Source organism: Pseudorasbora parva, chromosome 19 (assembly GCF_024679245.1).
Source record: "Pseudorasbora parva isolate DD20220531a chromosome 19, ASM2467924v1, whole genome shotgun sequence".
In the NCBI taxonomy this organism is placed as follows: Eukaryota; Metazoa; Chordata; class Actinopteri; order Cypriniformes; family Gobionidae; genus Pseudorasbora; species Pseudorasbora parva.
This window is the reverse complement of record NC_090190.1, coordinates 30,093,910-30,115,569: the sequence shown is the minus strand read 5'-3', so window position 1 is coordinate 30,115,569 and position 21,660 is coordinate 30,093,910. Positions and strand designations below refer to the sequence as shown.

At 38.0% G+C, this 21,660-nt stretch overlaps 1 long non-coding RNA gene across 2 annotated transcripts; it reads right to left on the bottom strand.

Annotated features, from left to right (window-relative positions):
- Nucleotides 1-783: 783 nt before the first annotated feature.
- LOC137048457 (uncharacterized) lies at nucleotides 784-21,252 on the bottom strand. 2 transcript variants are annotated; one of them, XR_010899412.1, is made up of 5 exons: nucleotides 21,052-21,252; nucleotides 13,513-13,614; nucleotides 8,701-8,863; nucleotides 8,393-8,513; nucleotides 784-1,423 (listed from the first exon to the last, which is right to left on the bottom strand). It is a non-coding gene; the product is annotated as an uncharacterized lncRNA (long non-coding RNA). The 2 variants fall into 2 exon arrangements; XR_010899413.1 differs by lacking the exon at nucleotides 784-1,423 and adding an exon at nucleotides 7,315-7,402.
- Between the last annotated feature and the right edge of the window lie 408 nt (nucleotides 21,253-21,660).

The following is a 21,660-nucleotide window of genomic DNA, read 5'->3' as shown; positions in this document are numbered from 1 at the left end:
CTTAGTTAAGTATAGTTTACTTAACTCCATATGTGAAATGTACTTAAAAATATGCATGTAAAACCTTGATTTTTTTGTTGTAAAAGTACATTTTACTTGTTTTTTCCCCTGCAGTGTAATAAATAAATAAAAATCTAATGTAAAGAATAATTTGTACTAAAATATATTATAAATGTATTACATTATATTATACTTAATTTACAGTATATGCAATTAATTGCAAGTAAACTATAAATTTACAACATTATGAATTATTATGTTACGTTACACGTATGGCCACTGACTGTCTATATATAATGCAATATAACCATAATATAAAAAGTTATTAAATTATACAAAATTAATAGTTTTTAAAAGCACATTTTTTTTAACTTCTGATTATGAAAATAGAACAGTTTAAAGGTATAATAGTGATATGATTAAAATAGTGATATATACTTAGTGAGATAATCTCTGGAACTATAGTTTGTCTCTGTCCCTATAAAATAAATAAAATAAATAAAATAAAATAAAATAAAATAAAATAAAATAAAATAAAATAAAATAAAATAAAATAAAATAAAAATAAAATAAATAAAATAACATAATATAATATAACATAACATAATATAATATAATATAATATAACCAAACAGAGAACAAGCAATTTAAAGAATAGATGGATGTATTGTATGATATATTTTCCATCTATGTTCAAACCACTTATTCTACATAGAGTGGAAGGTTTATTTTTATATTAAATTATATTATATTATTTTTAAAGGCCAATTGAATCCTTCCAGACCTTGTATTTCTAACTTGTGCTGGCCATAAACTTGAAGATTTATTTTTTAAGCCTGATATTTACAACTCTTGACCAGGCTACCTCTGACAGGAATATAATGTTAAAAAACAGTTAAAACTGTCCTCATGTCTGTGGTCTGCCACTGTTTTAAAATCAGTTAAGATCTGAAAATCGTCTAGTGTGTCCAAGGCAATAGACATATTCCTATATCACAATTTTACTTGTCAGCTTATGTGCTTTTGAAAACTATTGATACTTTCTTAAAAACTATTGATACTTTCTAAATTCGTCCAAGAACTCCAACTGCAAAAGCATCTGTATCTGTGGCCCATAAAAAGTCACTTGGATGTGCCTCTCAAACCCTCACAAATTAGCCTGTGACTTACAATGGAGAAAAGCATGGTGAGAAAAAGAAGAAAGAGGGAACGTCTGGTTGCTGTCTTGTCCATGTCACTCTGAGAGTGTCAGTGCTCGGCATGCTGGGATGTGTAGTCCCCTGGGCCCGCGCGGGGCGCATGTAGCTTCTAATTGGACCTGTTAGGGTCAGCAATTAGTGTACAGCCATCAAGAACTCACGACAGCTTCTCCTTTCATGCTACTTCCAGTCCCTCAGTGAAGACAGAGACATATCCAGAAGGCCTAAGAGAGAGAGAGAGAGAATATGAATCCAGAGCAACACATGGAGTTTGGAAGAGTAGGACAGCTGCAGGGTTTTTTTGTGTGTGTGTGTGTGTGTGTGTGTTTGTGATAGAGGGACAGAACTTAATGGGACGTGTTCGTTGCCCAAGGCTCAAAGAGTTGAATCCATCTGTTATTTTTTTGGATGCTTGAACCAACTGCGGCTCCTCTAACAAAGGCCACTTTGTAGAACTGTCTTGTTCTTGAACTACTGCCGCTGCTGCAACACTGTGCTCCCTTTGTTAAACACACAATGATTAATCTAGCAAATGAAGGTGTTTGGCCCAGCCATCAGGTGGCAGTCAGGAGCAGTTAGAGGCATTCTTGGGCCCCGGTTGCCATGGTAACCCTCAGACAGACGCTAGCCGTGCTGAGGAAGCAACGGCCTCGAGAAACCATATTATGGACTTAAAATCAGCTGTACTGAGCTGTGCTACTGTTGACATTACAGTGAGCTTAAGTGTTTTCTTTAAGCGTCTGGCTGCTATTTCAGTCTAGAAAGGTTCAAACAACAAAATGTTTCAAACATATGATTTAAGATAAAACATGATATTTATTTTAAAGCAGTGGTTTTAAAGCCTTTTTGACTCAGATAATGTATACTGTCCAAAACCATATTCAAAGACCCCAAATTTAGGATATATATTAACAGTATTTCTGCTTTAACTATAAAAATGCTCCTTGTTTTCAAACTTTTAAAAAAAAAGTCTTGATACATTAAATTAACCACATTTCCTTTAAACTTCATGATTACATACATGATTCTGTTCTTCAATACAAACAAACGTTTTAGAAAAGTGAGGAAAAAGTGTGTTTTTTCTTACTTTTAATTATTTGAATATATTAGTAATGTATTAATTGTAATGCTTTAAGTCATCCTGGGGCCCCCTGGTTGAGAACCACGGGCCTTTTCATGTTGACCAGTAATAACATTTAGATGTTATTACTGGTCAACGCGTAAAGTCATTTGCAACCCATTTTACTTCCGTAATGTGGCGTTTATTTAGATGTACAACACAAAAAAGCCTGGAACCCAAGATTTCAGTGGATTGTGTCCATACCCATTTCTGAGTAAGGTTTTTGGTCGGGACATAAAGGCTGAAGGTCAAGTTCACTACCTAGAACATCTTTTTTGGATCTGAAATGTTTAGCTTTTTCTAACTTACTTGCATAACCTGAAAAAGGAGGGGGATAAAGTTACATTACATTAATTAATAGATACTTAATAGCCCGCATGACCAAGGTGAAATCATTTAAAAAAAGGACATTTTGATGAAAGATTATGAAGACAAAGGGTTTCACAGAGAAGACTAAAGCCAAGACCCAGACTAAAATGCATGATTGAGCTGTTCACTGAAAGCAACTTGCATTAGCATATCTAAAAAAAATATGTCAGTGCAACTGTTTTATCTCAAGATGCACAACAGTAAGGTTTTCATAAGCCACATTTATAAAAGCTACTTAAATGTTCTAATGAAACTAAGGCCTAATCCTGGCTTATTCTAAGCCCTGTCTGTGAAACCAGACCTTTTTTTATTTAAAGTGCACTAATCATTTTTAATTCCATGTTGACTGTTATTCACATTTATTTTTCAGATTTGTGCCCCTAAGTGTGCACTTGAATTGTCCTGTTGTGTGACAAACATTCTATGTAGTCTCTAAATTAATAGATGGTCATGAAAGCTGCATGCATAATAATAATAAAAAAAGTTGTATAGTTTATTTTCTTTAAGCTCTTTGTTTAGCTAGGGCTGCATATACAAGGAATGAAATGAAAGGTGCTTTATAAATATAATTCAATTTAACTCCAGCTACAGCATTCTTGCATTTAAAGATGTGACATTGCTTTGGGCAAGGCCGAGCGAAATCAACCTTTTTCCAACAAGACGTCCGAAACCCCATCCAAACCTGACCAGAGAGCCAAAGACATTTTTGTAGAGAATAGTTGTCATGGTAATGGAAACAATTCTTTCTAATTTTTCCCTTTTTTGTCCTATTTTTTTACCACCCACAATCAATGCTTTGAATGTGCTGACTGATTTAGCTGTGCTCCACAGACAAATCAATATTTAGGGAGATGTGAACAGCGGGATCAGGCGAGGTTTCGATAATTAAAAGCAAAGCTGACGACGCCATATGAACCTTGTGTGAACGAAATGGAAGTCATATATCATTGTGATAGTCCTGCGTGATGGATTATTGCAAGACTTCATGAAGAACTCAGGCCATCTGACAGAGTAGCCGGTTCAAACTGAATGTACTTGGACAAGAATCACCCTTTCATCCAGTCTTTTCTTCATCCTAGACACCATGAAAAGAACTTTCAGTTAGGAGCATCAACGTGAAGTCTAAGTGCTCAACTTGACGACATTCCACAGCTACTCCTGCGCCACTAGTTTTGGACATTTAGCAAAACTGTTGCACATGTTTTTAAACAAAAGCTAAAATAACTTGTCACACACCCCCACACTCCTACACTCCCAGCATGCAATGCAAAGGACTACCTGACCTCCTGCCGTTGCCTGGGAGCCGAGTCACCCACACAGCTGGTGTGTATGTGCGCGTTTGTGTGCGCAAAATACTGGCACTGGCCCAGGATAAAGTTATCTGATACTGTACTGCCCCCACATCCATGAACAACAGTGAAGAACAAGAGAGAAGAGAGATGTGGCAGGCCTCCTCCGCAGGGAAAGAGAGAAAAAGAGACTGGGAGAGACACAGATGGAGACAGAGTGAGATCTGTCATGAGTTTGAGTGTTGAGACTGTGGAAATGCTGTAAATGTGTGAAGAGGATGCAAAAGTTTTTGATTTGAAGCGCGCATGCATTGTTATGCTCGACTCCTGATGTACTGGCTCTCAAATAGTAGTGGCAAACAAGTACTGCACACACTTAGACCACCCACACAAACTTCAGGGTGAAAAAACTAATCAAAATGGTTTGAGTTTTAAGTTTTACTGCTTGTGTCCACAGTTTTAAGAGAATAGCTTGCGCACAAAAAAAGAAAAGACTGCCATTATTTATTTACCGCCATTCCGTTCCAAACCTGTATGATTTGTGTGAGGAATAGACTAAAATAAAAGGTGGTAATTAGAATATTCAAATGCAACTTTTCAAACTCCTTATACACTCACCTAAAGGATTATTAGGAACACCTGTTCAATTTCTCATTAATGCAATTATCTAATCAACCAATCACATGGCAGTTGCTTCAATGCATTTAGGGGTGTGGTCCTGGTCAAGACAATCTCCTGAACTCCAAACTGAATGTCAGAATGGGAAAGAAAGGTGATTTAAGCAATTTTGAGCGTGGCATGGTTGTTGGTGCCAGAAGGGCTGGTCTGAGTATTTCACAATCTGCCCAGTTACTGTGATTTTCACGCACAACCATGTCATGGTTTACAAAGAATGGTGTGAAAAGGGAAAAACATCAGTAACGAACTGATAAAAACAAACAGTATGCGGCAGTCAGGTGTGCGAAAATGCTTGTTGATGCGAGAGGTCAGAGGAGAATGGGACGACTGATTCAAGCTGATAGAAGAGCAACTTTGACTGAAATAACCACTCGTTACAACTGAGGTATGCAGCAAAGCATTTGTGAAGCCACAACACACACAACCTTGGCAGATGGGCTACAACAGCAGAAGACCCCACCGGGTACCACTCATCTCAACTAAAAATAGGAAAAAGAGGCTACAATTTGCACAAGCTCACCAAAATTGGACAGTTGAAGACTGGAAAAACGTTGCCTGGTCTGATGAGTCTCGATTTCTGTTGAGACATTCAGATGGTAGTCAGAATTTGGCGTGAACAGAAAGAGAACATGGATCCATCATGCCTTGTTACCACTGTAGGCTAGTGGTGGTGGTGTAATGGTGTGGGGGATGTTTTCTTGGCACACTTTGGGCCCCTTAGTACCAATTGGGCATCGTTTAAATGCCACGGCCTACCTGAGCATTGTTTCTGACCATGTCTATCCCTTTATGACCACCATATACCAATCCTCTGATGGCTACCTCCAGCAGGATAATGCACCATGCAACAAAGCTCGAATCATTTCAAATTGGTTTCTTGAACATGACAATGAGTTCACTGTACTAAAATGGCCCCCACAGTCAACAGATCTCAACCCAATAGAGCATCTTTAGGATGTGGTGGAACGGGAGCTTCATGCCCTGGATGTGCATCACACAAATCTCCAACTGCAAGATGCTATCCTATCAATATGGGCCAACATTTCTAAAGAATGCTTTCTAAAGAATGCTTGTTGAATCAATGCCACGTAAAATTAAGGCAGTTCTGAAGGCGAAAGAGGGTCAAACACAGTATTAGTATGGTGTTCCTAATAATCCTTTAGGTGAGTGTATACCGATCAGGCATAATAACATTATGACTTTACTTCAATTATTTACTTGTGAAACTAGTGAATAACACTAGATGACTGGGCCAGAGCATCTAAAAAACTGTAGCTCTTGAGGGGTGTTCCCGGTCTGCAATGGTCAGTATCTATCAAAAGTGGTCCAAGTAACAGTGGTTAACCAGTCATGACTTAGGTCAAGATCAAACAGACGAGCTACTGTAGCTCAAATTGCTCAAGAAGTTAATGCTGGTTCTGATAGGAAGGTTTCAGAATACACAGTGCATCGCAGTTTGTGGCATACATAGGGGGCTGCATAGCCCCAGGCCAGTCAGGGTGACCACGCTGACCCCTGTCCAAAAGTGCCAAAAGTGGGCATGTGCGCATCAGAACTTGACCATAGAGCAATCAAAGAATGTGGCCAGGTCTGATGAATCATGTTTTCTTTTACATCATATGGATGGCCGGGTGTGTGTGCATTGCTTAAATGTGGAAAACATGGCACGAGGATTCACTATGGGAAAAAGGCAAGTCGGTGGAGCCGGTATGATGCCTTGGGCAATGTTATGCTGGGATACCTTGGGTCCTGCCACCCATGTGGATGTTTGACACATACCACCTACCTAAGCATTGTTGCAGACCATGTACACCCTTTCATGGGAACAATATTCACTGTAGGCTGTGGCCTCATTTAGCAGTATCACAGAGGAAAAATGTTTTGAGGTGTTGACTTGGCCTCCAAATTCCCCAGATCTCAATCCAATTGAGTATCCGTGGGGTGTGCTGAACAAACAAGTCTGATCCATGGAGGCCCCACCTCAAAACTTACAGAACTTAAAGGATTTGTTGCTAACATATTGGCGCCAGATACCACAGCACACCTTTAGGGGTCTAGTGAAGTCCATGCCTCAACGTGTCAGGGCTATTTTGGCAGCAAAAAGGGGGACCAACACAATATTAGCTCATAATGTTATGCTTGATTGTGTATTCTTTAATAGATATATTTATATATCTACACTTATTGTTCAAATACGTCTCAGGCTGCATTAAGTTATCGAAATTACAATAATAAATGTAACGTATTACTGATGGCAAAGCTGAATTTTCAGCATCATTACTCCAGTCTCAGTGTGACATGATCCTTCAAAAATTATTCTAATATGATTTGATGCTCAAAAAACATTTCTTATTATTATTGATGTTGAAAACAGTTGTACAGCATAATGCTTTTGTGGAAACCATGATTTTTTTCATACTATTTCATAACATTTTAAATGTCCTTTGAATCAATTGAATGCAACCTTGATGAAAAAAAGTATTAATTTCTTCCAAAAAAAAAACAAATTTCAGAACAGTAGTGTATATATCTAAATACATTTATGTGGGTGTAATAATATTAGACATATGCATATTTATATGAAATGCAGCTATTTCAAAATAGTTTCCCACACAGTACTATCGTTTACCAAGTTATATGGGCTATTTATGGTGTTTATCTTTTTGGAGCTTGGAAGACTGTGGTCAGCATTCGTTGTCATTGTATAGGAAAGAGCAGCACATACATTCCGCTAAACATCTTGTGCTCTGTTAAAGAAAGAAATTAATTTAAATAATTTTAAAAGTAGTGCCGGGAATAGTACAAGACCTTCAAATGAACTTCAACATACCATTGCATGTTTTCGTCAAGCTAATATGATCAGCTGAACTGCACATATCTTGCTGAGAGATGACACAGAAATTTATTCTTTTCAGCAAACTCACAGGTGTAAGCCACTTTTCTGAGCTAGCGCTCTGTCTCTTTTCCCTGTCTGTAAGGCGGCAAATGTTTTTAAGTAGAGTAAGCAGACTTTGGCAGAATTTGGCTGAATAATGTTATTGTTCTCAAACTCAGGTGAAGTTGTGGGGTTCATTTTAAATGCTGGCTCTAAAACTGCAGAGTTTATTACTTGTATTATTTAGTATGGCGCTAGCAACACCAAAGTCATAGACAGTATTGTTATTTTTTAGTAAAACAAAATCTATTAAAAACTGTTTACGCTAATTGGGAAATAAAATACAAATATTGTGTGAAAACTTAAAACTTAAAAACGAATAGGCTGTTCCCAGTGCTGTATCAAGGCACCTCAGTGGGAAGTCTGTGGGAAGGAAAAAGTGTGGCCAAAAACGCTGCACAACGAGAAGAGGTGACCGGACCCTGAGGAAGATTGTGGAGAAGGACCGATTCCAGACCTTGGGGGACCTGCGGAAGCAGTGGACTGAGTCTGGAGTAGAAACATCCAGAGCCCCCGTGCACAGGCGTGTGCAGGAAATGGGCTACAGGTGCCGCATTCCCCAGGTCAAGCCACTTTGGGCTACAGAGAAGCAGCACTGGACTGTTGCTCAGTGGTCCAAAGTACTTTTTTCGGATGAAAGCAAATTTTGCCTGTCATTCGGTAATCAAGGTGCCAGAGTCTGGAGGAAGACTGTGGAGAAGGAAATATGCACATATACATATATATATATACACTATGCACTTATTATTGTCATATGCTTTTACTGAAATATTTTATACACCTAGTTTTATAGTCAACACACCATGACACATCATGCAAACTTCACTGCGGCCACTCTGTAAACAGTCTAGAAGTGTGGCTGATCGCGCCTGGTTAGGACACTGTGTTACTGTAGAGTTGCAGTAGTCAGTACATATAATCACCTGGAGAAAGAGACGAGAAGACAAGAGGAAGAGGTTTGAGACAACTGCATCCACAGCCAACCTTGTGTATATGTGTTTGTGTGAGAGTGTGTGTAAGAGACAGGGAGTTTAATTGTCCCCTGCTTGTCCTAATTTGACACACGCTGGCATGTGTGGGTGAGTCGTGTGTGTGTGTGCTACAAGTTACCGTTCACTCCTTACTTCCCCGCAGTCTTCCCATAAGCCCCTGTGTACGAGCGCTGACTGACACACCTTACAGGCCTAATGGAGGGCTGGCAGAAGAAGATGGCAGCTCTCAGAGACTGCCAGGGGGATCTGCCGCAGGCAAACACAGCTTCATACACCACCCTCTGAGGAAGCGAGAGATAGAAATAAATATATCAGCTCTACAGCTCAACGTAAACAGTCAAACAGGCAGGCACACACTTTCCCGATATCCTTCGCACACACTCAAACGCTCACGGTAGTGCTGGTGAAGTCTGAAGCATCTAAAAACATTATGTAGGGAGTTTTTTTACACTTCCACTGATTAAAAGGCAGTAAAAACGGCTTTTGCATAAAATCTTACCATAAAATCGTATTTAGTCTAATCATTCAGATTAGATGATATACATATTTAAGTTTTTTTTAGTATATCCCTTCTGGGAAAATCGAACTGACATATTTATCCAAAGTTTTTTACTTCTGATTATCAATAGCAAATAGCAGATCATGTTCATGATTGTGGTGTTAAGTTGAGGCTATTGGCTTTTCTTTTCTTTTTAAAGTGACAAGATCTCAAAGTCGGAATAAAATGGAAATCACATCCTTTTGTGGTCCACTTTAGTAGGAATGAGGTCTCAGATCCCTTTGTGTTTATACTGTTGCCTTTTAGATCTAGTCCAGTTCAGTGTTCGATGCGAACTTCAACATTTGATCTCATTCACTTACATTGTTTGTGCTTCAGTAACCAAATTAACCAAATGAATTAAGTTGTTTATCTTTTTACACACACACACACACACACACACACACACACACACACACACGCTGCTGTTGTTGCTACAATACTACATATTGCACTAGCTATATCACACATCCACCTTTGTAAATAACACTTATTTTGAATTTTTTTCCTTGATTGATGTTTATTTTATTGCAGAAGGCAATGATAACATCAGCATACAAAAATAAACAATACAATAAAGTAATAAAAGAAAGATTCAAATTAAATAAACTACTTTAAATGTTCTTGGTAAAGTATAAGCATGCTTAAAAGCAGCATTCAAGTAAGAAATTGAATAATTGCATGAAAAAAAAAATACTGTTGTCTGAGGTCAACTAATGACGTTTGTGTGGTTTATAACTAATAACTAATAAGTAATAGGCTATTTTCTACACTGGTTTTGAGGCTCTCTCCATAACGCTGGGTGTTGTTGGGGTGTCGCACTGGAGACTTGGAAGTAAACGCCCACGGCTAGGATTGGATAAGATTTGCATATTTAATGAGCTCATCTCCGCTGTCATATCTAGCCCCTGTCAGTTCAGTTCATATGAGGGAGGGGTTATTTGAAAGTGGCAACCAGACTGATTCAAGTACGTCTTTATCAAACAAACACAATGATTTATTTCTCATCTACCCGCGATTGATTGGACTATTATTTTTGTATTACATGGCCCGCACGATCGGTAGAAGTGTGAACCACGCGCACACACACACACGTGCGCGAGCGCCCTTCAAATGTAACGTCAAGAAAAAGAACAGCAGAACAAAAGAAATGTTACTAGAGTCATCGGCCTGCCGACGGGCTTCCATTTTGGAGAAAACTCCCAGCTCTGGGACGTTGGGCTTTGAGAGCCTTGACCCATACGTGTCTGGGTCGAGAGTGCTAAAGGTAACTTATGCTCTGTTAGTCACGTGCACATAAGCAAAACAATTCTATAACAATGTAATATATTTCTGCCAGAAAGACTCGGAAGAACTAATGCTGTAACAGTAGACATTTATTAAGGAGCTCAGCAAGCAATCAAAGTTCTTTGGCGTAGGCCCCGTTCGTAATTTTCATTCCGAGGGTATGGAATCTGCGTATCCCGCCTGAGATGAAGGCGGGGGAGCAGCCCACCCCCCGGGATAATGAAGGGGGCCATCTGGTGGTGGTGGGGTAGATGGAGGAAAAGTACTTCCTGGGGACTCTAGGTGGATGGGATAGCCCGTCTGGTTTGAGGATGGTAGGAGAGCCCGGCTGTTGTGAGGGGGGAATTGGAAGAAGAGGTCCCATCTTGGTGGTGGTGGGGAGGATGGTGGAGCTGGAGCATCAGTATCTGCGAACTCAGACATGAGTAAGTACGACCTTTATATGCTACTAACAGGATGTGATTGGATAGATGAGAAGGTAATTAGTGACGTAACGATTAAGTCTGCCTGGCAGAACTTTAAAAAAAAAAACACGTTTTACTCAGATAAGTGTGTTGCAACATTCCTCCTGTCGGATCAAATATAGAAGAATAGCATTGTGAGAATTGTTTACAAACGATCCCGCGGTGATATAAGTGAACACCATGTCTCCCCCACGTGAGCTGGAACATCATTAAAAATAAAGTTCAACCACAGATTCCTAATATTAGGATCCGAAGGAAGCTTATGAAGTGACTGTTCTTCCACAACCAGGCGTGGTTGTATAGCGTGTCTTATTTGTCTTGCTATAATCTTCAGCTTGTTTATTGCTGCTGATTGCGTGATTACATGAGTCGGTGGGCGGGGCTACTGACTACTGAACTGAACACACGCTAATTATTCTGTAGAGGCGGCGTTTTGTCGCGCACTGATGTCAGTAGAACCAAACACTCGTTTACTGGGCCTGGTGTCTATAAAAGCTTTTCTTTGACTAACAAGGATGTTTTCAGCTCTGAAACTTACAGGATAATCTTATATTACCATGACCTTTTATATATCTAAAGCTCAATGGAAAGTTGATTTCTCAATTCATCACCACTTTAAAATTGATGACGCAATAAGACGCTAAAGATTCCGTTTAGTACACGCGCTGTGACAACTGGCTACTGTGCATGTGCTTCAGGTGTGCACGTTCGTAACACCATTTTAAACTGGCAAGGCACCCAACCGCGCGTCTCAGTTCGGAAACGGTTAAAATTGCAATAAACAAGTGTAGGCTATGTTGTGAACAAATAATTGTAGAGATTTTTCAGAAGCAGCAGCTGTGACGAACAGCTGATTTTTACGGAAGCATTTGACGACCAAACTACATTGGAATTTGCGAACTGAAATATCAAGTAAGCCCAGAGCGGTTTGTGTTCAGATTGCTTGTTTTTATCTAACCGTACCATAAGATGAGATCGAAACCGTACCCAGACCACCTCCCGTGATGGTCTCGGCTCAGTTCGCTTTACCGGTTTTCGCTTTGTGAGATCGTCTGGAGTGTTCACATATAAGTCAAATATCACGCGAACCGTGCTCAGACCCCGGAAAAGGACCATGTGTGAAAACACCCTAAATCTCCCTCATACGTTATTCTTGCACAAGATCATTACACTTAATATTAGCCTTTGGTCTCCCTTTTGAGTGTCTTGACAAAGTATGCTAGGAAATAGAAATCCCAGCCCAGTTTCAGTTCAAGTTAAGTTTGTCTAAATTAAAAGTAACAAGTTCATAAAACTTAAAACAATAAAACAATTCAGATGACTTAAAATATGTCAAGTTAGGTGAACTCAAAAGAAAAAGAAAGTTCTTCATACTGATAAAACTTAATTTGATTTAATTCGTTTTTTTATTTTAGAATTTTAGTTTAAATTTACCCTACTCAAACCAATTCATTATTTTGAGCATTAGGGTTTATGGTGTATACTTTAATTTCATTGCAACTAGGGATGGTGAAAACTAAACATTTTCTTGACCGACCACCGAGCCTCATTAGCCGGTTGAAACCGGTTAACCGATTAGTTTAAAATATGGTGCGCTATTTGAAATAACAGCCGCGAGCCGCGCCTGCAATTTCGCAACTCTATCGCATCTCTCTATGATCTCTCTGCCGCTCTCACACACACACACACACACACACACACACACACACACAGTCCCGGCAACGCCGCCTCCCTTCCACTCACGTCACTTTTTTAAATCCTCTACAGCACGAAACACGAGTCCCGCAAAGACGGCGCCGAGGAGCTTGTTTGTAATCCGAGGACAAATGGCTCCTTAGTTTCAAAATGGTTTGGGTAAGGTGATCGCGTTGAAAATAAAGGCGTTTGTCCAGCGTTAGAAGCTCATTTGAAACATTGCCGCGGCTCATTTAAGAAAATGACAGCTCCGAAGAGACGCCACTTTAGTTCGAGGTAGTGCTAACAATAATAAAGAAAGATGATCAACACCTAATGTGTTACAACTGAAATGTAGATGTAATATATTTCCAAATGTGAGCCCATCTTATGCGAAATGACGCTTCATACTGTCGTCTGCCCTGACTCTAACCTCGAGTGTTTTAGTCTGTTTACTTTTTGCAAACCTTGTGAGCGCGCAAACCCAACGCTGTGGCCTCGCACCAAATGTTTTTATTGTTTTATTAAGTACAAACAGGCGAGTTATGAAAAATTGAGTGTGAGGGATTTGTTCACTTCACACAAAAAGATTTTGAAATGAGATGGCTAACTGTAGTCGCGTTTAGTCCACTGTCTATAATAGCCTAATTTAGAGATCACTTTTTTTTTAACCGACAACTGACAACTTTGATCGGTTAACGTTGATATGGTCAACCATCGGTCAAACGGGCATCGGTTAACATCCCTAATTGCAACTTTAAATATGTAAACTTCCTGTTTCAATAGGAAATGTGTCAACACAAGAAAGAGAAATGCACTCATCAAGCCTTTTCTTGGAGTCTTGCTGGTCTCGAAAAGAGTAATGTCAGAGGCCGATGTGCGAGAAAATGTCTTTGCCAAACAATGAAAGTATCTCCTTAATTCAAAACGTAAAACAAACTAGATTGATGAACTAGATCATATTTACCATTTCCGTGGATCCAGGATCTGTAATTCGTGTTACTCAACTGCTCTCCTGTGACCTCCACGGACTCTACGGATCAGTATTATGATGTTAAGTCATCTTTACCTGTAGAGGTAAAAAATATTAGATCAATTTCTATATTTGGTTTATGTTTTTATCTAAAAGCAAATTCCAATACATTTTTTATGACGCGGATGGTCTTTATGGAGCAAGTTGGGGTTAAGTACTTTGCTCAAGGGCACAATGGTGGCCTTCACAAATCCTCCCCTCTGGGTTTCAAACCAACAATCTTTTGGTGACCAGCCCAGATTTTTTTCTTAATGCTCTTTAAAGGAACAGTTCACCTAAAAAATAGAAATGACTTTTTTCTTTTTCAGTGAAATCAAATCACTGATCAGCATGTACACAGTCCCAAATCGATGACACGTCAGCAACATTTAACATCATTGGTTCTTGCATGGCACACAAATGAACACAGTGACGTCATGACAAGCTTCAATGTCATTGACGCGTCACCATATTTGATTTTAGCTATATATAAATTAATCGATTAATTGGCTTCTTTTTATAGAGATAAATGCACAGACACATAAAAACCTGAACGCAAACATCTAGACTATGAATCAAACTCAACTCAGATTGTTTAATCACTAAAGCACACTATCCCTAATTAGGGAGGAATTGTCTGCATTTATAAGGTGATATAAGATACGTCTGATTGCAAATCAATCGTAAAGAAATGTTGGCATGTTCAGTTTTACGGTCTGTGCGCATTATGCCCTGCAAGGGTTTGGTTTAATTGTAGCAGAGTCAGGTATATTAAAGAATAATAGGATGAGAGAGGGATCGGTGTGTTTAAGATTTGCCGACACCTCAAGACAGTCATGCACTAACTACACATCTCCTTTCTCTCCTGTTCCCTCAAAGTATTGATCGGTCTGTCTGTTCTTAATGGTCCTGTTAAACACAGTCACCGGCCACTTTAGTGTGCCTAGGCCCACTTAGCAATAAAGCTCTCGGAGCTCTCTTTAAAACCGCCGCTGAGACAGGAGGGAGGCTCAGGGTCACTTGGACAGAGAAGCGCTGACTTTATCCCACACCTGCTTCGAAATGGAAACGGGGACAGGTGTGGAAAACGTTTGTCGAGACTTTCCGTCAAAGGGTCTTGTGAGATTTTCTCTGCAAAGTCGGTTTTGGGTTAAGTGGATTAGGAGGGCATTTGAGGTTCTGAGAAATTCTGCCTTGTTTTTGTGTTCTTTTATGCATTCCCTCACATTCTAGTGCAAACACACACACACAAATCAATCAAAGCTGCCTTTGACTGACGTATTGATCGGGTTGCATCTAAACTCTCCCTCTTTCTCCTCCGATCTCTTGCTTTTCGTCTATCTCTCGGTGTCCTTAAGTAAATTCCCTTGAATTCTGAGGAGGACAGAGGTGTTAGTTCAAGCAATTCAATGCCGAATCACTGAGACAGAACAGATCAACAAAATCACACTCCTCCTCTTACAATCTCTCAATAGTTTCTCATAAAATGCCATAGACTCCAAACACATGGAAAGAAAAAAAACCTGCAAAGGATATCCATAGAAAAGGCAACATAGAAATAGAATATGATTTTTTTTAAAGAGGTAAGTGCAGAAAATGTCAAAGTGCCAGCACACATGATCCCATTTATCAGTTCACAACCATTTAGGATGGGTGAGATTTTTCATTGTTTTTGAAAGAAGTATCTTATGCTCACCAAGGCTGTGTTTAAAAAAAAAAAGCAAAACACAGAATATTGCATTTTAAAACAACCCTTATCTGTTTGAATATACATTATTTTATACAGTTGTCAGCATCACATGATCCTTCAGAAATCATGCTGATTTGGTGCTCAAGAAACGGTTTAATAATTTGGAGGAAAACATGGAACATGCCACTTTTGATTAATTGAATGCATTCTTGCTGAATAAAAGTATTAATTTCTTCTTCTTCAAAAAAAAAAAAAAAAAATCACCCACAGACATTTGAATAGTCGTGTATATATATTGAAATACATTTAAGAGAGGAGAAACATCTGAAACAAAGTGGGAGCTTAAAGGAAACATAACTGAGAACGCCATTACGTCTCCTCTGCCATGAAAGACCAAAACAATTTTCCTCTGGGAATGACTGAATATTGTTTAACGTCTTTCACAAAGGTTTCACTTCGGTTTGTTGCTTCATAAATAATCAGACAAGTCATATGAATGTGGTCTGTAGGGCAAACAGCATCATAACCCATTTCAAAAAGCGGCTCTTGACCATGCCCCGGAGGACTGAAAGGCCGGCCAATCAGGAAAGGCAAAAAACTCACACAACAGTCGTACATACAAAAGGACAAGATAATTCCACTGCAAAAGCGAGCATGTTTCTAAAGATCTCTTTCTCCAGAGCCAAATCTTCTCATCTGGCAGGATAGTAGCTCAGTACTCTTCAATTACACTTTATCTCAGTACTGCACTTTAAAGAGGGAGAAAATCAGAGAGCGAGACAGAGAAAGAGAGCGTGACTGCAAATTGCGCAAAGAAGGGGAAATCGGGAAAAAGAAAAAGAGAGAACATGTTCTGAAGCAAACAACTGTGTTTGCAGTACATTTAGAACAATGCTCTTATGGGACACCGAGTCGTTAGTAAACGGAGTTGCCTTTTATTAGTTGAATGATATAAAACATGACAAAACAGCTACTCAGAGAGGATCTGCGATTCATACACTCCCACTGGGATTTCTATATAGGCCATGAGCTCTCCTCTCTCCCATTTAGAGGAGAGAAAGAGAACGAGAGAGAGAGAGAGAGAGAGAGAGATCCAAGAACAAACAGAGTGCAAGAAAAGAGGATAGAGGGAGCATGAACGAGAGAGCACAAATGAACAAACCACAGATACAAAAAAAGAAAACATGATACTGAGAGAGAGAAGAGAAAGTACATACTAAAAATACTGTTACATTTACAGTAAAAAAAAAAAAAAAAGTAAAACAATTTTGATGACAATGTTTAGGGCATTGGTATAATATATAAACTACATGCTTTATGATTTTAAATATACTGATATCCCTATAAATGATCCAAGTCGTACAGTAAAAACTATCAAAACTAGCCTTTCAATTGGACAGCAATTTTATGTAACGTACACTCCCATTGTTTGATGTATTTTTTTTTCCAGACATTAATACTTTTATTCAGGAAGTGTGCTTTAAATTGATCAAAAGTGACAGTAGACTTGTACAGTGTTACAATTTCAAATAAAAACATTCTATTCATCAAAGACTCCACGGTTTCCACAAAAATATTATTAAGTATTAATAATTAGGTAGATCAATTGTTTTTAACATTGATTATAATAAATGCATTTTGAGCGCCAAATCAGCCATTTAGAATAATTGCTGAACGATCATGTGACACTGAAATAATGGTTGATGAAAATTTTGCTTTTCCATCACAGGAATAAATTATATTTTAAAACATATTAAAATAGAAAACAATTCTTTTAAATTGTAATAATATTTTCACAACAGCATTTTTTACTGCATTTTTATTTATTTTAATAAATACATAACCGATACTTTGGTGAGACTTTATTCTAAACCCACAACATAAAACCCACAAATCTTACTGGCTCAACACTTATAAATGGTACTTTAAATGTATACCAATGTACATGTCTGATAGCTGAAGTAAAAACAATATTATGCAACACATTATGCCTAACAATTTTCAAGTTAACATATTTATTCACTTATGTATTTTCTTGTTAAGTGTAAAATAGATTTACTGTTAACAAATTAACAGGTTTTTAAATTAGGCACATTTACATTATCTTTCCAATAAAATGTGTTACAGTAATAGCGGATGAAGCAGAGTACATATATAGTAAAATTTATTCATAGTAGCAAGAGAGAGAGAGAGAGAGAGAGAGAGAGAGAGAGAGAGAGAGAGAGAGAGAGAGAGAGAGAGAGAGAGAGAGAGAGAGAGATAGTAGTCTTGGTGGAATAGACAGAATGAGATGGAGAGAGAAAGTTAATGAATGTTAGTAAAACTCTCCGTTGTGTATTAATAGTAAGACGGGAGTCCCACGAGCGCAGGTTTCAAGCGACAACGCTGAGGCAATATAGGACTCAGGACAGACTGTAAAGTAATGCAATCCCATAATAGGTCTAGTGAGGCGTTAGCCTGCATGGTGACGAGTGTGCCTCTTATACGTGCTGAAAACCAAACAGGGGCTCATCTTATGGGAAACCCCTGAGCTACAGTCCTAACTACTAACTTCAATATGTTATAATTAATAATGTAAACTATTTAATGTAATGTTTTAATTTTGTACAATTATATCAAATAATTGTATTTAATCTCCCTGAGCTACAGAAAACATACTACAGGCAACACACCTTGCCAAACCAGACACAACATTTTTAACTTGGGGAGTCTTAAGGTGGCAACAATGTTGACTTTTAACACTTTTTTCTAGTCAGTTCTTAAAGTGATAGTTCAAAAATGAAAATTATCCTGATTTTCTATATAAATGATTTACCCACCCTCAAACCATCCTAGGTGTATAAGACATTCTTCTTTCAGACAAACACAATCAGAGTTCTATTAAAAAATGTCCTGGATAATCCAAGCTTTATAATGGCAGTGAATGGCAGCCCAAAATTTAAAGCCCAAAAAAGTGCATCCATTCATTATAAAAGTAATCCACACGGCTCCGGGGATTAATAAATGCTGCCTAAAGCAAATCAATGTTTTTTTTAACAAATATATCCATATTTTGCGATTGATTTTTATATTTAAGTTTCTGGAGTTCCATATTCAACTTATGCAACAAGGATGTGGGCGTTGTTTTTAATTGAGAGAGGCATTACACTTTATTTGTAAGTTGAATATGGAAGGGGGTCCACCGGAAGCTAGAAATTGTATGTCAAATATGGATTTTAATTGCACAAACCCATCAGCAATGTGACAGCAATGTACCTTTTTTTCTGAGAGTGTGGGATAATTTTCATTTTTGGGTGAACTATCCCTTTAACTCCTCTCTGACACAATAATGTAACATCTCAGCTTTGACATATGAGTATTGCATGGCTCTGATCACCCTGTCTGGGTGTATTTTATAATAATAACCGACTGACTGTACATTATGCCTTACATAAATTGAACTTTCATTATATTAAATTATTATTGAAGCCTCAAATGACACAGACAACACGACAAAACAAAAATCTATGAAAAGGCTTTGTCCAAATGATGCTTACTGACAGAGGCTTTCAATGCATGAAACTTGAATGTATAGTCACCGCAGGCCAGTGATTTGATGGTCACACAACAGTGCAGACAATCAGGCTTTCCCTGATATTGACAGATCTCGCAATATCTGACAAAGTCACGGCAGAATATATACAATATTGTGTCTCTTGATTCGACTGTCTGTAATGATTGTGTTTAACGCTGATGACAATAAAAACATGAGCAAGATGTTTACTGACAATTTCTGAAATGAACAGTGTCACTTTAATTATTAATTAAAGCAAGGCAGTGATTCTGTGTGTGTGTGTGTGTGTGTGTGTGTGCGCGCTATTGTTCCCAGCAGTATGACGGGATCAATAAGCTCCGGATAATGATGTTGTCAGTAAATGATCAGACCGTCTCCAGGGCACACACAGCAAACACCATTAGTGACAATGACTGCAAACTACATCCTTTTGTATGTATGTACACGTGTGTGATATACACGCAACGAACAATGCACAGAAATTCTCTGCTGTGTGTTTGAATGAATGTGCACTACATCATTACACTGGTGTAAATTATATAAGGTAGAATACTATTCTGGCACAGTATTTTTATTGTTCAATACAAATAAAAGTTATTTTTTTATATATATATATATATATATATATATATATATATATATATATATATATATATATATATATATATATATATATATATATATATATATATATATATAAAACTTTTCAATCGCCCGGCTGTGCTATATTGTGAAAATATTTAATGGCTGAATGGGTTGCAGGCCATTTGCAATTTGCATTGAATATATTTACAACATAGCACATCCACTCAAATCTTATTGCTTAATTGGTGTAAAGCAAGCACACAAGTACAGCTTTAGATAAGAAAACATCTCTTAATGACAGCTAACCTGCTATCTTAAGACTGTATTTAAGAATTTGATAATTCCACTGGCACCACAAATATGTGTTTCTCAATACAATGTACTACAAGTATGTGTATATGCATGTGTCTCCTCCATCCCTCTCTTCTGGACCATGCAGTAATGTAGATATACACGTACTGTATGTCCCCGGTGCAGTGATGTATGCATGTCTGCTGACAGTAGATTTCTGTGGTAGTAATAAAGGTAGCCTGATTCGCAGAATAATTACCGTATGCAAATGCCGCTGATTTCAGCGCCAGTCTTTTATAGATGGCTGAGTGGAGCTGTTCATCAGAGAGAGGGGGGTGTCAAGGGAGGTGGCGTTATTTACTTTTTAAACCATTTAGGATGACTGGACACTGAACAGTCGAATACAATGTGAATTGCTATTACTTCAAGGAAAATTTTGAATAAACATGCATTAAACTTCTTAGTATAAGATAAAAAATGTATTTAACATTTGTATCCTTTCTTTATAACAACAACAAATAATGATGATGATATAATATAAACAAATGAAACCATATGAGTCATATTATTATTATATTATAATAATATCATTACTTATGGTTACACTAAATGTAGATTTAATTGTTTATACTATTTTGTATGAGTTTACTATGACTATTATAAATAATGATAACAACTGCAAAGCAACAACGCAAAGGTCACATGATTTCAGCAGTTTGACACGCGATCCGAATCATGAATCAATTCGCTGATTCATAACCGTTTTAATCTTTATTTCAGGATTGAAAACAAACACAGAAGAGAAGACAATGCTAAATAAAGTCGTAGTTTTTGTTATTTTTGGACCAAAATGATTCAAGAGATTCTAACTAACCAGCTGATGTCACATATGGACTACTCTGATGATGTTTTTATTACTTTCCTGGACATAGACAGTATAGTGTGCACACACTTTCATGAAGGAACAGAAAAGCTCTCTGACTAAATATAAAATATCTTAAACTGTTTTCCGAAGATGAACAGAGGTCTTATTGGTATGGAATGACAATAGGGTGAGTCATTAATGCCATAAATGCCATTTCTGGGTAAACTATCCCTTTAATATCATTACTTATGGTCACATGTTCAGCTACAGTTGTAGCTTTACTTGTTTATGCTGATTATGAATAATAACATTTATTAACAAGATTACTTATGGTTACACTATAGTTGTAGTTTTAGTTGTTTATACTGAGTATGAGTAATAATAATCAAAATCATGATAATATATGAATTCTAAAATAGACATGGAAAATGCTACTATGAATAAATAAAATAAATACAAATAAGTCACTCTAGCTATATAAATGGTACTTTCTAATACTCTCAGACTTACCAAACCCCCCACTCAGCAGTGCAGTTTGGTTTGATCCGGTCCCGTAGAGTGGTAAACGGCATGAGGGCTGTTTCAATCCTCATCACTGAGCTGTTAATTAAAACTCCCTGATATACTGACCAGCGCTCCATGCCCCCCTCCTGACAGGAGCCCGCCTCCCCTTCTCCATTTCCGTGAATTCGGAAGCGAAGATCACTTTGATGCTTTTGTGCATAAATTTGGTGCCAAAGTGCCAAATGTGAATACCACAGAAACAAGCCAAACTCTTTACTCTTGCGTTTATTATCTCTTATTAATCTTCAACCTGCAGGCCTTTATGTGCGGATTTATTCAGACAGGACGGCTGCTGTGAGCTCTTGAGCTCGTGCACTACACGCTCTCATTTTCAAAGTCTCTTTTTATCTCATACTCTCTGGAACGGAGAGGGTTATTGCAAGCGTTGCCAAAGGTTGCGTGACAGATGCCAATGTCGCCCACCGTGACAAACATGTCACACTCTGAATGCCTTTTCCTGTCCCCTGATAGAGCAGCTCTCACCTCTCAGAGAGGCAGAATGCACAAACTCAATCACGCATCACGTTCTTCCCCTTCCCTCATCAGTCTCTTCCC